Genomic DNA, 14,799 nt, shown 5'->3' with positions numbered 1-14,799 from the left:
TTGTGAATTAATCTGAATATCCAAAAATAACATCAAAAATGTGGAGAAGTACTGGGAAAAGTCAATGCATCAACTAATTATGTGTCTTGCCCTCCATGACGATATAAGAACAAGTCTTTTATTAAGTTTTATTTACTGTGTTATACACTCAATATCCAAGAAGTTGTTTAACAATGATTTGCTATCCGTTTCTTTACTAATGATTTCTAACATCGTATTACTTTTTTGAAATTGCTACATACTGAACTGATGCTTTTACAGAGCTGTGAGTCATAACTCCATCATTTCACTCCTGAGTGGTAATGGCCAGCACTGCAACCATCATTTTATATATGCAAATAAGTCTTATTTTTGTTTGATTGTTTTTTATATTTATCTACACTAAATATATTTTTTTATTTTATTACCCATTGAGTTTTATAAAGTATATAATTCTGTGACAATGGTCCTCGTCTAAATTATTATGAAAGTGCCATGAGCAATGTAATCACCTTAAAATATGTATTCATTTCCAGGTAATTTGCAAGAAAATAGAGTCAGGCCCGTTTAAATGAGCATTCTTTGAACAAAATAATCTACAGTATTCTGGAAAGAGCATAAAAAATAAAGTAACAAGAGAAGGAACACTTTGAATATTCTTCCAGAATCCAGCAGTGTATCATTTGAGAACTTCATCAGCTAGAGGTAAAGATCTTGTATCTAGAACTTCAAGATGAATATTTTGTCTATTACTTTGCTTTGCAAATCTATCTAAATTTTCATCATACACAAGCTTCCTTAGGAAGCCCAGAGTGCAATCACTTCTCCATATTTGAAAAAAATAATTAAAACAAAAAGTAATTGCTCAAATTTTACCTGTCAGTCATCAAAGAATATTTTCCTTGTTTTTTTGGCCATGCCACTTCAGATGATTCACTGATATAATAAACCCTTTGGAGGTTTCTCTAATGCAAAATCAAACTGGGTTTTGGAGAGTTAAATTTAAAAATCTGTGCTGTCTTGTTCCAGTGGAAAGCATTTATTTCAATGCTTTGTGTTTTGATAGTATCTCCATATGTTTCATGGTATGGATAATGGTCCTTGTAATAGTATAATCTGAACATCGTATTGACATTCATTTATTGTAAGGAACTTAGTGAGAATTAAACTTCAGTGTGCGTGTCAGGTAATATGAAATGGCACATGGGCATACCTGTGAGCATAATCACTGCAGTAAGGAATTTTGTTTCAATAAGTCAACCACAGAAATTCACAGAAAGCATACAAAGGCCCAGCATTTTTCTTTCAGCTCCTAGCATCTTCAGGACTGATGAAAACAACATGCAAATGGCTATAAATAATAGGGTAAATAGAAGTTAAAATAATTGTACCTGATTTGAGAAACTAAAAAGTTAAACAATCCACATGAAGTCACAGGACTTTATACTGCAGCTGAATTCTGCTTTCTGATTCTATAATCAAGTGATGCTATCATGCTTTCTGTAATTATCATTATTGCCACTGTGTCAGAAAAAAGGTACTGAACACAGAAAGTTTTGTAAACTTTGTTAGTTGATATCTTAAACAATAGCTTCCAAAGTAAAATAAGAGGGTATGATTATCTTGAAATTTTCTGCTGTAGAGAGGAAATGGGGCCTTGATACATGCTCTGTTCTTAGGCATCCTGGAATCCCCACTTCATAGGAGGGAAATAGATGAGAAATAGTTCCGAAATGAACTCAATTGACCTTGGCAACAGGCACACTCGTGGCTCTGGGAGTGGAGAACAGGGCAAGCTACTTAATCCTCAGTGTCAGAAAGCTATTAAATCTGCTAATTACTAAATTATGTGTTCAAATTCTCAAAGGCAAGCATAAGCAGTAATGATTAACCATTTTGCAAAGAAATCCTTCCGTCTCTCTCTTCCAACTGTTCCTGGGTATTCCCAAAAGGCAAGGTTTTCACACAGGAGCAATTTCAGCTAACTTAATGTCGCACTAAATGACAATGATAGCCTTTGCTTCCTCCTTGGAGATGGTGCATTTATGATTCCCAAGTGTCAGGCTGTGAGACTGGACACTGTGTTTAACACAGTTATAACCATGATGGTATGAAATTTAGATAAGTGAATTTATTGTCAGAGCTGCCACTGGGGAATGGAGAGGTAGAGCAATTTCTAGTCTTGCTTTTCAAAGGTGAAGAGGTGAAAAAAGAAAAAAAAAAAGAAAAAAAAGTTGAAAACTATTTCCTGGTGTAATTGTTAAAATCAACTACTAAATCTCAGGATATTGCAAAAGCACAATACCCTATAGTGTCACAATAAATGTTTGTGAGTTTTCACCTTTGAAGAGGAGGTCATTTTTGCCAGAAAGTTTTTGACATATTCTACACAAAAACATCTAAAGAAGAACTAAAGAATTTCCTGGGAGTCTTTTCTGACATCTTTCCCAAAGCTCCAAGAACTCAGCCTGCTGAATTAAAGCACATGAAGAGGTTATTGTGTAGTCCAATGCACAAGAATAAACCTGGTTTTTTTATATGAAAGTTAATCTCTAAGTGTCAATAACTGGTCAATGCAACATCACCAAACAAACTCAGCTGCATTCTTTCCAGATAATGCTGTTCCCTTGCAGATTTATTATCCTCTCATACATCACACCAGCAGGCTGCTGGAAAGAGGAAGAGAAAGGGCTCCCCTAGAAACATTTGATTAGCCTTTAATTAAACTTCTACTTTGCCATGGAGCATCCATGTAGTCAGAGAGAAGGCATGAAGGAAAAGCACAAAGGAACACAACTGAGGAATAGCCCCTGCAGGTATGTCTGCCTGCCACTTGGTTTGCATACTCCTTTGAACCCTACTCTTTTGGGGTTAAAATGAAGAAAAATTAAATTTCCTGATTTTTATGAAGTTTTTTTTTTGTTTTTTTTGTTTTTTTTTTTTTTTTTTTTTTTTTTGTTTGGTGGTCTTTTTTTTTTTTGCAACTAAAAGCATAATGAGTTGTTCAATAATGAAGGGTCAAAACAGATGAACCAATTTTGCAAGAGTGCTGAACTACTGTGATTTGACAACTGCATTGCAGTTCATCTCCTGTGTTCCTTGTGTCTGTTAGTTCAGCAAGTGTTGACAGTTCAGAATCTGCAGGACTTGGTATGCAGATGAGTGAAACTTCACTGTATGAAGCATAATTTTAAAAGAAAACCTTCATTATCTCTACTGTGAAATATCCTGCCACTTTGAGCATATTTTTTTTTATTTCAAGATTTTTTGAACAGTTTTTCAGCACTCTGCAAGATTTACTGTATGAGGAAAAAGACTACAGAGAAATATCATTTTTCATTACACTAAGCCTCTATCACTCCTGTCCACACAGCACACATCTATTCTCTGCAGCCTCTCTTTGCACTGCGGTTTGAAACACACAGTAAGTTCAAGTGCATCTGTTGTTATCTCTGGTGTTCAAAGATATCTAGATATGTATTACACTTATAAATTGGTGTCATTAATCCTTTGAGACAAAACTGTAAAAACTAGAATATCTTTTATCTGAATTTGTGCTTCCTTTTCTTCTGCTTAGAGTGTGCTGAATCTAAAATGGCTTTTCATAGGATTTAAAGTCACAGGTGCTTGTGATCATAAAGATTGAATGAAAAACATAACTTCATTATGTTCTTTCTTGATTTTTAACATAAGTGCTTGATTGCTTTCCAAAAATACGGCAAAATCATCACTGCTAGGAGCACATATCATAGAAACACTGAATCATAGACTGGCCTGGGTTGAAAGGGACTTTAAAGATCACCTAGTTCCAACCCCCTTCCATGGGCACCTTTCCCAAGACCAGGTTACTCAGAGCTTCATCCAGCCTGGCCTTAAACGCTTCTAGGGATGGGGCATCCATAACACCTATATGCAATAAATCATGAGTGTAATATGCAATACCAGAATGCAATGTGTTGTAGCGTCATATGACAAAGTTGTGTTTCATTTTTACCTCACAACAAGTTTCTGCCAGCTATAAGTTTCTACAGGACTTACTTTTCCAGCATTCAAGTCTTGAGTAACTCTATCTGCTCAGAAATACAATACAGCATCTTATTCCTCTTCTTCACATCCATGATGGGGCTTCCTACAATAGTAACAGATGGGAAGACTCGACTCAAGATTCATTCATATTATCTGTATTTAAAAATTATGGAGCTTTATTGATTATTTCTTAACCTTGATAGTGTTGGGGATTTTTTTTCCCATGCCAAAAGGTGACCCCTTATTACACCATTAAGTGAAATTTTAAAGAAGGCTGAGAATCTCTGGAACAAAACATTGCTATAAAAAAATAATCAACAAAACCCAAATTTTATTGGAACATTTTAAAATAAACATGCTTTGATGATTTAATGGGTTTGTTTAGGGATGAAAGTTTATTTTGGGAGATGCACAATTTGTAAGTGAGCTACCTAAGAAAGTGTCCCATCAGAATATTTAATAATTCTTAATATCTTTTATGTTTATAGATCAGTGATCTTTGTTCTTAAGTTCCATTAAGACTGTCAAGACACATGCAGGTAATTCTGATACAGCCTTACTTACTTACTTATTTTTCTTAACTTTTATTATAAAAAGCATATTTTGAACTTCTTGACTTCGTCAAGTTCTCACCTGGTAAATAACTGTTTTTTTTGCTAATTCATATGGAACTACAGTTGTAGTAAGATAACATTCAGTGACAGGAGTTAATAAATGACCCTATATACAAAATTTTAAATATTATAACTGGAATAAGTAACAAGTGGAGGGTCATCACTAACAGCTTAAAGAGTTAATCTGTGACTTTACCAGTAAAGATTTTTGTGTAATAAAGTTAATATATGTGCATCTTTCATTTATTCATCCATGTATATGTGACAGTGCCCTGTTTTTTACCCTCACTGAACCATTTCCAGAATTTCTTCCCTAGTTTCCCCATTTTTCAAAATGTAATTTAAAACATCTCTAGGTTTCACAGACAATAGGAGAATTATCTAGTATTTGAGAAGTATCTAGATATAAAATTCTTGGGTATATTATTGGACTTTCTTGTTTTTGTACTAAAACAGGTGCATTGACACAGCTCTTTGCAGCATCTTTAAGTATCCAAAATACAAGGAACAAAAGTATTTTTCCAAAATACATTCTACCCTCCAGCTTCTGCAAGTCTATCCTCACGCACTTATGATGTTCCTACAAAACGTGCTAGCATGAGCAATGGATTGAAAACTTCTAAAATTGGCTGGAAATACCATATAATCCTGTTCCCAGTTTAATGGAATAGGGAAGCACTGAAGAAATTGTCCAGACTAAATTCAATGAAGGCCTTTCACAGTTAAAGAGCAGATCCTTGGCAACAGACTGCATTTCTCAGAGAGAAAGAAAATGGATTTTCATTCTCTAAATGCTTAGATTATAAATATATTTAGTGTATTTGAAATTAGCTCCTGCAAGTATTTTGCCCTATGAGTCAGTAGAACTCCACAGACATTTTTGTTGCTGCACAGTGAGGTGCCATAACAATGTATATTGTTTTTCGGTTTAGTGTGTGTTCTTTCTCTCAATGTGAAATATTATGAGACAGCAGTGGGTTCATTTTATCTGGGCTATCCTGCAGTTGCCTTGTGATTCTCATTTTATTGGCTATGCAGAGAAGATGCCATTTAAAATTTTAATTGCCAGAGAGGGCTGTGAAATATTCACTGAGATTTACTGCTTTCCCTTTGTGATGTACCTTCACAGCAAAGTGACCCTGGTGGTTAGGAAGCATATTGTATAAATGGCAATTTAACGAGGGCTTGGAGACTATGAGATCCCCAAAGAACACTTAAGTTTTAAATTTTCTTGTTATGGAGTATTTTATGAAGAAATCCTGGCAGGAATTCCAATGAAGATAACCTGGCTCTTTAGCCAGAGACATTATAAAAAAAGGATCAAAATTCTTAGTTAATACTGTAAAGACAGGCAAACTGCATATCCATGAAGTCCAATCTTATTGTTTAACTAAACTGATGAAGGGAGGCACTGACATGAAGAAAGAACTCCATTTTGAAGATGTAAATTACCTGCACATTTTTGAGTTATTGATGAGAAATCTAATCGCAGTATTCATGATTCACAATAAGAATAATTGTTCAGAACATAACAAGTATGTTGATAGCTCTTATGTTTTCAAGGACAGCATAATGCATAGTAGAAGTATTACTTTAATACACAGACTTTCTAAAAAAATTTGAATTCTGCCTCTAATCTACTGCATTTTCTGCAAGGGAGCTAAACCATTTCATTCATTTTATTGCTTGTTAACTTTGAAACATAAAAATGACCATTTATATGTTAATATTGAGTGTTTCACTACTGATCATTTTTAGGAAGAACTTGCTTAACTATGCTCAGTTCTGATCCAGTACTGATTCCACTGTTTACTGAGATGTTAAACTGCTGTACTCCTTTAAAACAACTTCTGTTGTGGGTTAAGCCCAGGAGGAAGCTAAGCCCCACCCATTCACTTGTTCCTCCCTTCAGTGGGAAGGTGAAGAGAAACATAAGGGTTAAAGGTAAGAAAAAACTGGTCTGTTGAGCTAAAGGCAGTGCAATAGGCAAAGTAAAAGCTACAAAAAAAAAAGCAAAGTAAAATAAGGGATTCGTTCACTACATCTCATCAGCAAGCAGGTGTTTAATCATTCCAATGAAAGCAGGGCTACATCCATGTGCAATGGTTACTGGTGAAGACAAAAGCAATAACTCCAAGAGTCTTACTTCCTCCTTTTCCTTGACTTTTATTGCTGGACATGAAATTATATGATAAGGAATGACTATTTGATCAGCTGTGGTTAACTGTGCTTACTGTATCTCCTCCCAGATTCTTGTTCATCCCAGCCTACTCACTGGCAAGGTTTTATAAACTAAACAATTGTATTTACTAATATAGAAGAAATCTAGTTCTGAAATGAGGGCCACATGAGGCTCTTCAAAGAATATCCCGTTTTTATTTACACTGACAAATTTCTGCTAAAAGATTTGTTTCAATTGTGGAATCTGTTTTTTCAACTGATTGAAAATTACCTGCTTTTTTTTTTAAAAAAAAGGGGGGGGGGGAAGTTTTAAAAAAAACTTTCAAAATGAAACATTAAAAAAATCAAAAGGCTGTGGGATGAAAAAAGATTTTTAATTTTCAAGAGTGTGACTCAAAACTCTAATTTTTTTCCAGGAAATTATAAATATATTATTTCTTTCAGATTTCCAGATTTGGTAGAATATTAAAAATACAGATATTATCCTGAAAATTAAAAAGATAATGTTTTTTCCATTTTGAGCAAGAGGACAAATTATATATGGGTAGATACTGGGAGTACCGATTTGAAACCACTGTTAGAAAGAGGTTTAGCCTAATTTAAACTTCAAATCCTGTGTGTCAGATAAAACAAAATCTTTATAAATAATTATTTCTCAAAATTCAACCACTGAAGTAAAGTATCAGAATTAACAGAAATAAATGTATAAAGTCACCCAGAGTTGGTTCAGCAGACTAGTTTTGTCATTCTGGATAAATAATCTGTATAGATTTATCTGAGAAAGAAAAATAATTCTATTTGAGTGTTCTTTGGGATCTTTGGATGAGGAAGAAAGTTTAGCTTTGGAAGTGTGCATCAGATTATTACTCAATAGAGACTTTGTATAAGTTAGAAACAATGCTCAGGTGTTTATATATTATTAGCATTGTCAAAGGAATTAGATTTTTAGGTCTTGAAAGATAAGAGGATATATAAATCAACCTGGTCACATATTACTAAGTGTTGTCAGCAGTATCTTACCTAAGCTGGAGACATACTTTGTTTAGCCAGAAACATATGAATGAAGCAAGAACAAATCACATGGATTTAAGGTATTTTGACTTAAGGACTGGGAAGACTAGGTATTTTCAACACAATGAACCAAGCTCAGAATGATAAAATTTCAGTATAAGGAGGTGATCCTAGTAGATTTTAATTAATTAAGTCACAGAATAAAATTAATACATAAAACTTGTCTATTATGTACGTATGGAAGATGAGAACTACTTGAAATTATCAAAACTGTGGCCTTCCAGTACCTGAAGGGAGCCTACAGAAAGAAAGATGGAGAGGGACATTCTACAAGGGCATGGAGTGACAGGACAAGGGGAAATGGTTTCAGACTGAAAGAGGGTAGGTTTAGATTAGATATTAGGGAGAAATCCCAGAGTTGTGGACACCCCACCACTGTGAGCATTCAAGGCCATGCTGAACGTCGCTCTGAGAAACCTGGTCTAATGAAAGGTGTCCCTGGCAGGACAATTATAACTAGATGATCTTCAAGGTCCCTTCTAACCCAAGCCATTCCATGATTCTATAATTCTATGGTTCTATGATCTTGAATCTTTTCATACATTCATCATGTTAAATCTCAAAGAGGTAAATTCATTCGGTAAAATACATTTTTAATATAATTTCCTGAAAGGAGTGAAAGTTTTTTTCATATCTGAAAATACAGAACTGAACCCCCCGCCCCATTTTTGGGGTTTGGATTGAGAAGTACTAATGAAAAACATGATTTTAATTTCAAGAATCTTAAAGGATCAGTTGCCCATTAGCCACTCAAAGCAGGTTATGATTTAAAATTAGATTTCTACCAACTGTCAATTTATTGTAGACTTTAAAACTGTCCTCTGGTCTGCAGCAGACAGTACATCCAGTTGATTGAGAACTAGTATTGTGGCATGGCCTTTGAAAAATGAGTATATTAGCAGATGAGAATATCTCTTGTAATGTGTTGAGCTGTAGGATGGCCGTCTGAGCACTTCAAAACAAAGGTCTTTCTTATTAAAAGTCTTCAATGTTAAGGAAGTTTCTCAGTATAGAGCTTTTGAATAATAGAGATAGTACTTTTGATAGTTTCTTTTGTTAAAATTCTTTGTAAGTTCTATTCTAGAATTTAAAATGCTTATGATTTATGTTGCTTGTATGTAAGGGCTTTCCTTTTTTGCTTTCATTTTTTTCTTCCATGCAGTGGATGAGGGTGCAAGTATCACAGATTTTATGACAGAGTTGATATTCAGCCCACTAAGAAGCTTTCCTATTCAAAACTAGAAATAAAATTTCAGGGCTAAAAGATACTTTGCAACTTGATTTTATTCCCTGCTTCAATCAGTCCTCTTAACCTTGGAATGTCTTGATCTCTCTCTGTTCCTGTCAAATGCCAAAGGATATCACACAGAAAAGAGAATACAAACTGTTACTGTAGCTGCTCTTGAGTTCTTCTATGCATGTACATCATAGTGCTTCCCCTCCATCAGGACTTTAGATAGCAATTTTTCAAAGAAGTCTCTTGTGCTTTAGCCACTACCATACAGATTTCTGTTGCACTTCATAAACCACGTCTGTGTAGAAATATATGGGAGCCATCCATGTGTGTATATATGCACCCAAACATGGATACATTCTGGAAAATAAATCCCTTGAGACTTTAATGATGCTTAATTCAATCCTAGTTTCTTCCTATCTCTCTGGAGAAGGGATTAAAACATATATATATATTCCCAGTTTTGTAAGAAGATTGGAGTTCTATTTCTTTTTTATTAATGTATAAGCACTTCTAGTATGCCCAGAACTAATGGCAAAGATATAGAGACCACTCTTCTGAAATTCTTGTGATCTGAAAATAATTGCATGGGAGGTAACCTTCAGAAAAAGAGAGTAAAGAGGACAAAACTGGAATGGCTTTATTATATTTCATAGGTAAAGAATTGGTTGGAAAAAAAATTAACTAATAAAAAGTCCATGTAGCTGACAGACAAACTGAAACCATTCCTCAGTCTGATTTTGACATGATCGAAGGTGATAGATTTTACAAAATGTTTTCAGAGTTTAAAAGGTGAGGGAAAGTCTAGGGAAACATGGGAACTCTGTAGATGGAATTACATGAAAGAACTTTGAATAAAAAAGATTATATATTATCTTCTATTTTTTGAAGTATAAAGATGTGGGAAAACTTAATTGGAGTAGAATGCATAGTAGAGGTAGGGACACTAAATCTTGATGTTGCTACTAATGGAGAGTCCATGGAGGTGTTGACCTAAAAAAGGCATAGCATTGCAAGTGATGGGAGGAAAATCAGTGAAGAGAGATTTTAAACTCTGTACTTTTGCTGTTCTTTTACCACAGTAAGTTCTACAAAGCTTTCATTGAAAAATACATTTATGGTTCTCATAGCTTAACTACAGATACAAATAAAGCACTAGAAAATGTTTTCTAAAAATACCCGCACAATACCTTCCTTCTATGTTATAGATTTTGTAAAATCTCCCTGATTTTAAGAATTGTTTTGCTGCATTTTACAAGCTTTTACTACAGTTTTAAATGCATTTAGAACACGCAGTTGTCACAATGCAAATGTACTTTGTAATATGCAAACATTTCCAACAAAAATGACATTTGTTCCCCAAAGTTTTCCTCTATTGCCTCTCAGCATGAAACATGTATTGGTTCTGGCCTCAAGAGCTGCATTCCATTCTTCCTCCATTTTAGCAGGTGATAAATCAAAGGTGACAAAGTAAAAGTGAACAAGTGAGACTCCAGGGAGAGGGGTAAGGTAGTCTCTTCTAACTGGCTGGAAAAAAACAGCTTCCAAACAATTAAATTTCAAACTTAAGAAAGTTATACAGTGTTAAGGAGAAGATTGCAAGAAGATTTGGTGCTTTCCAATTGTTGTATTTTCTCAAGAAAAGAGTTTCTTTATGAAAAGCTTGATTTTTTTTTTCCCTCTGATTTACTTGTTTGATAGTTTTTAACTTCATTCTTTGAAGATCTTCTATTCAGTATCTGCATCTTTTTATCATAGCACATTAATAAAGACATGAAAATGACTTTCTATCTTATTCTAACCTGTTCCTCTGCCTCCTACTGGACTTCTAAGGAGTTGTCCATCAGTTGACTGTCAGAAGTTGCCTTTTTAATTCCTGGGAAAACTGGAGAAGAGGTAAATAGATAAAAAAAAGTCATTTTCTGACTATGCATTCAACTGAAATCCCCAGAATCCATCCTGGCAGGGTTTCCTCTTTGCATTTATTCTTTTAAACCTTTGCCTTCCAATGCAGTAGTTTCTTACTTCTTCTTAGCAGTTTGTTTCTGGGGCTGTGCTCCCTCTAACATAATTCGCACAGTATTATTTTAATCACTTATGCAACTTAAAAGTTTTTGACCTACTTTTCACTTTTACCTTCTGTCTCATAATTCCCCATCTAAAATTCCTTCTTTTTTTTCCTATTAACTTGAATCTCTGGGGAACTATATACATGTCATGACAACAGTTATATTTTCAAATTTACCACTTATTGATCTTATCAGTGCTTAATCCTCATAGGCTTTCTGCCATTACCAGTTATTTATTGTATAATTTTTTTTTATTTATATATTTTAAAAGATCTGGTGGAAACCTATAACATGAAGGGACTAAATACCTTAGTTAAAGGTTGTTTTCAGTGGCCTGTTTTGTGATTGTAAAGATTAGTAGAAAATGTTTAATTACAGAATTGAGGAGTTGTCTGTGAGAAATAAGAGATTCTTCCTGCTCTGATCTTAATTGTGACTAAAATAAACTACATTAATCATTCATTTACTTCAGGTTCTTAGATTATTAAGGGATTGAACCTCTATGAAATAAATTTCACTGTCAAAAGCACAGAGTTGTTGATGCCAAATGAGTACCTGTCTTTCCATGTTGCTGCAATCATTGACCATGGGCTAGAGAGGGAGGATTCAGGACTTGGCATGGTTCTATTTTTCTTAAATATTTTGTCTTGACTAAATTGTATACATGTGTTTCTGCTTTTGAACTGAGTATTTTATATTATACCTTTATAAAGAACACTAAAATAAGCATTACCCTTCAGCTCAAGAGAAAGGACTTCTCTTCCTTGATATTATTAATGTTCCTGAAAATCTTGGAAATGTATTTCACAAGTCTGTGTCTCTGTTTCCTCAAGAGAAAAACAGGACAGTTGTTTTGGAAAATAGCGTGTTCTACCAGCTAAGATTACTTTGATGTTGTGTTTTACAATAAAAGAATAAAATAGAGTTTTTCTCATGACTAGAAAAGAGCTGCTAATAGTGAAGGATGAAACTGTGCAACAGCATGTATTAACTTCATGAATACTTCAGTCTAGTATTCTATTTCAGCTCAGAATTGAGACAATAAAACTACTGAGGGATCTTAGACAAAATAGAATTACATGTTTTCAGTCTGCATTTTTCATTATGACTAATAAATCAACCCCAGCTCCCTAATACATGAGATTTTGATTTGGGAACAGGAGGGAAATGTCAACAGCTACAGTTGGGGTGTATTTGTATCTGTAGTTCTATTCAAACAATGGAGAGAGATTTTTTAAAGCTAAAAATCACATACAGTTTACAGGTAATAATAGAACATTACAACAGTAGGCCAGATTTCTTGCAGAACCTCTTGACACTTTTGTACTGTTACTTCTTCAACCTTGCACTGTACAAGAGGGCTCATACCCAACTGTAACCTTCAAGATCTAATTTCTGTGGCACAGGAGAAATTCTTTCAGCTTTTCCATGTTGTTTTTTGGCATAAAAAAATAGAGGAAATTAATACAGAAATAATAAAATTGTTATGTCCTGAAGCACATAGTTTAGCCAGGGTTCAGTAGCTGATTTTTTGTACTACTATCCATCTGGAATTTCAACATGCATATATTCTTTCTGCTTTGCATTTTTGTGAATGGAAGAAGAGAAAATTCATTTATTTTTCTGAGATGTTTTTATGTCAGGGGCTAAATCAAGGCAGAGCTTTGACTAAGATACCTATCCTTCATCCTGAGATCTGGGCTGATGATCTTACTATGGAGATAGTACACATTGTCCACTTATTTGTCTGTATTGAAATTTTAAGACATAAACACAGACATGTAATCTTCAAAACTGTGGCAAGGTCTTAAAAATGTTCCCAGAAAGGGGGTTCTTTTTCTGTTGCCTATCAAATGATATTATTTGGTTTTACTAGATAAGTCAAGATGCAGGAGTGTGTCCCGGATATAACATATTCTTTTTCTTGAACTGCAATGCAATTATATAATGGATGACTTTATATTGGTAATTGCAGCCAATTCATGTAACAAGGAGGTTAACTGTAGAAGTGAATTCATCACCATCTCATGAGTGTCATAGTCAGTACATGGCAGTGTCATTATTCTGAACAAACATGTCTTGCTATTTGTACTGAATATACACTTCCGTAGCCATAAGGTTAATTGCTTGGTTTACAATTTTTATCACTTTAATTGCAGAGCAATTATGCTGTGTTCAGTAGACTAACAATAAATTTTAAAGGTACCAACAAAAAAGTTTAGTATCATGGAAGTCTCATAATGTTGGCTGTTCTAACGAAATAACTACAATCTAAGCATAGTAGTTTAGATCTTGGGATGGAGTATTTCTCAAATCCGGCCCACTCCCTTATTTTTGCTTTAAAACCTGTCACACATATATCCTTCTCAAGGAGTATTTAGAGCTCCTTTTCCAAGATAGGGTTGACTTTTTTGGGGTGTCTCTTGGAAAACGACATGGGAAGAATCCCACCTGGTCTCTTTCTAGCAGTAGATGTCAGGGAAGCCTTGTTCATGTCAAACCAAACAAGACAAGCGTATAGAATTAAATACAAATGGCACAATTTTTTTCCTTGACAGAAGTAAAGCAAACCTGACCTAGAAATATTCCTGACTTAGGAGATGTATCCAGCTCTTCTTACTTAAAGAGAGGCAGATTTAATATAAAGAACTTTCCCTAAGGAAGAGGAAATATGTATAAAAGTAGTGGAAGGCAATGGGGACATTAATATCCCTCACAAAACTATCAACATCTATCAGGTATTAATTTCTTTTTAAAAATAACAGAACCATCATCTTGTTAAAGAGAGATTCCCAAACCACCAGACTCTCATATTATGCCATTGATCTGCATATCCTTAAGTGAATTCCCAGTATTCCAGTATCATTGACTGGAGTATTTATTAATTCTCTGTGTGTTTGTGCATATTTGGCAGCTGCTAAATGGGTTTGGCACTTTTACCCACAAGCACCAGAGGAGAGTTGAACCCTCGGTTAATTGGCATTGTGACAATTATAAAAGTGTTGTTCTTGTGGAGGAAACAGATAGTTGATTTAAAGACAATTAAAGCCCTGATCGAGCTGGGGCCCATCCTCCTCTATATTCATTATTTAGATAGTAAGTTGGCAACGATTGTTGTCTTTAGCAATGGAAGGAAAAAGAGAAAAGAAACTACCTGTGCAGAAGAAAGGAAGTTTGTAAATGGAGCTTGAGGAAGCAGTAGAGCAGTCTGGACAGTAGAATGACTAGTGATTACAGGAGCAAATGATGTCAATTCAAGTGGCATACTAGCCTTCATTAATTCCACTGCACTATCAATAGGCTATCAAATTCTTCATCCTGTGGAATGACCCTGATGGAGCATAACGCCTTTGTCTTCCTGGCATTATGTTTCTATACAAAACCCTCCAGCTACAGATCTGCACATTCTCACAGATGGGCAAGGCACACATTAACAAAGAGAGAGATTTCAGCTGTCACTGAGTGAATTGCCTTTCCAAAACTGGTTGCAACTGTATGGTGTGGGATTGTTTGTTTACTATTCATAAGAGCAAGGTCTACAGATTTTGTAACTCTTTGGGAACAACAATCTTTCAGGAGAATCAGGAAGAATATCAACAGTTCTTTAACACTGAGAAAACAGATT

At 34.6% G+C, this 14,799-nt stretch overlaps 1 long non-coding RNA gene across 1 annotated transcript in view; it reads right to left on the bottom strand.

Moving 5' to 3' along the window:
- Positions 1–4,098, bottom strand: part of LOC137476655 (uncharacterized) — a 72,096-nt gene extending 67,998 nt beyond the window's left edge. The window contains exon 1 of the long non-coding RNA XR_011000503.1: positions 4,018–4,098. This is a non-coding gene — a long non-coding RNA (uncharacterized lncRNA). The remainder of the gene's footprint in view (positions 1–4,017) is intronic.
- Positions 4,099–14,799: the final 10,701 nt, after the last annotated feature.

The sequence above is a fragment of the Anomalospiza imberbis genome, chromosome 6 (genome assembly GCF_031753505.1).
Source record: "Anomalospiza imberbis isolate Cuckoo-Finch-1a 21T00152 chromosome 6, ASM3175350v1, whole genome shotgun sequence".
Taxonomy (NCBI): domain Eukaryota; kingdom Metazoa; phylum Chordata; class Aves; order Passeriformes; family Viduidae; genus Anomalospiza; species Anomalospiza imberbis.
This window is presented reverse-complemented; position numbering and strand designations above follow the sequence as displayed.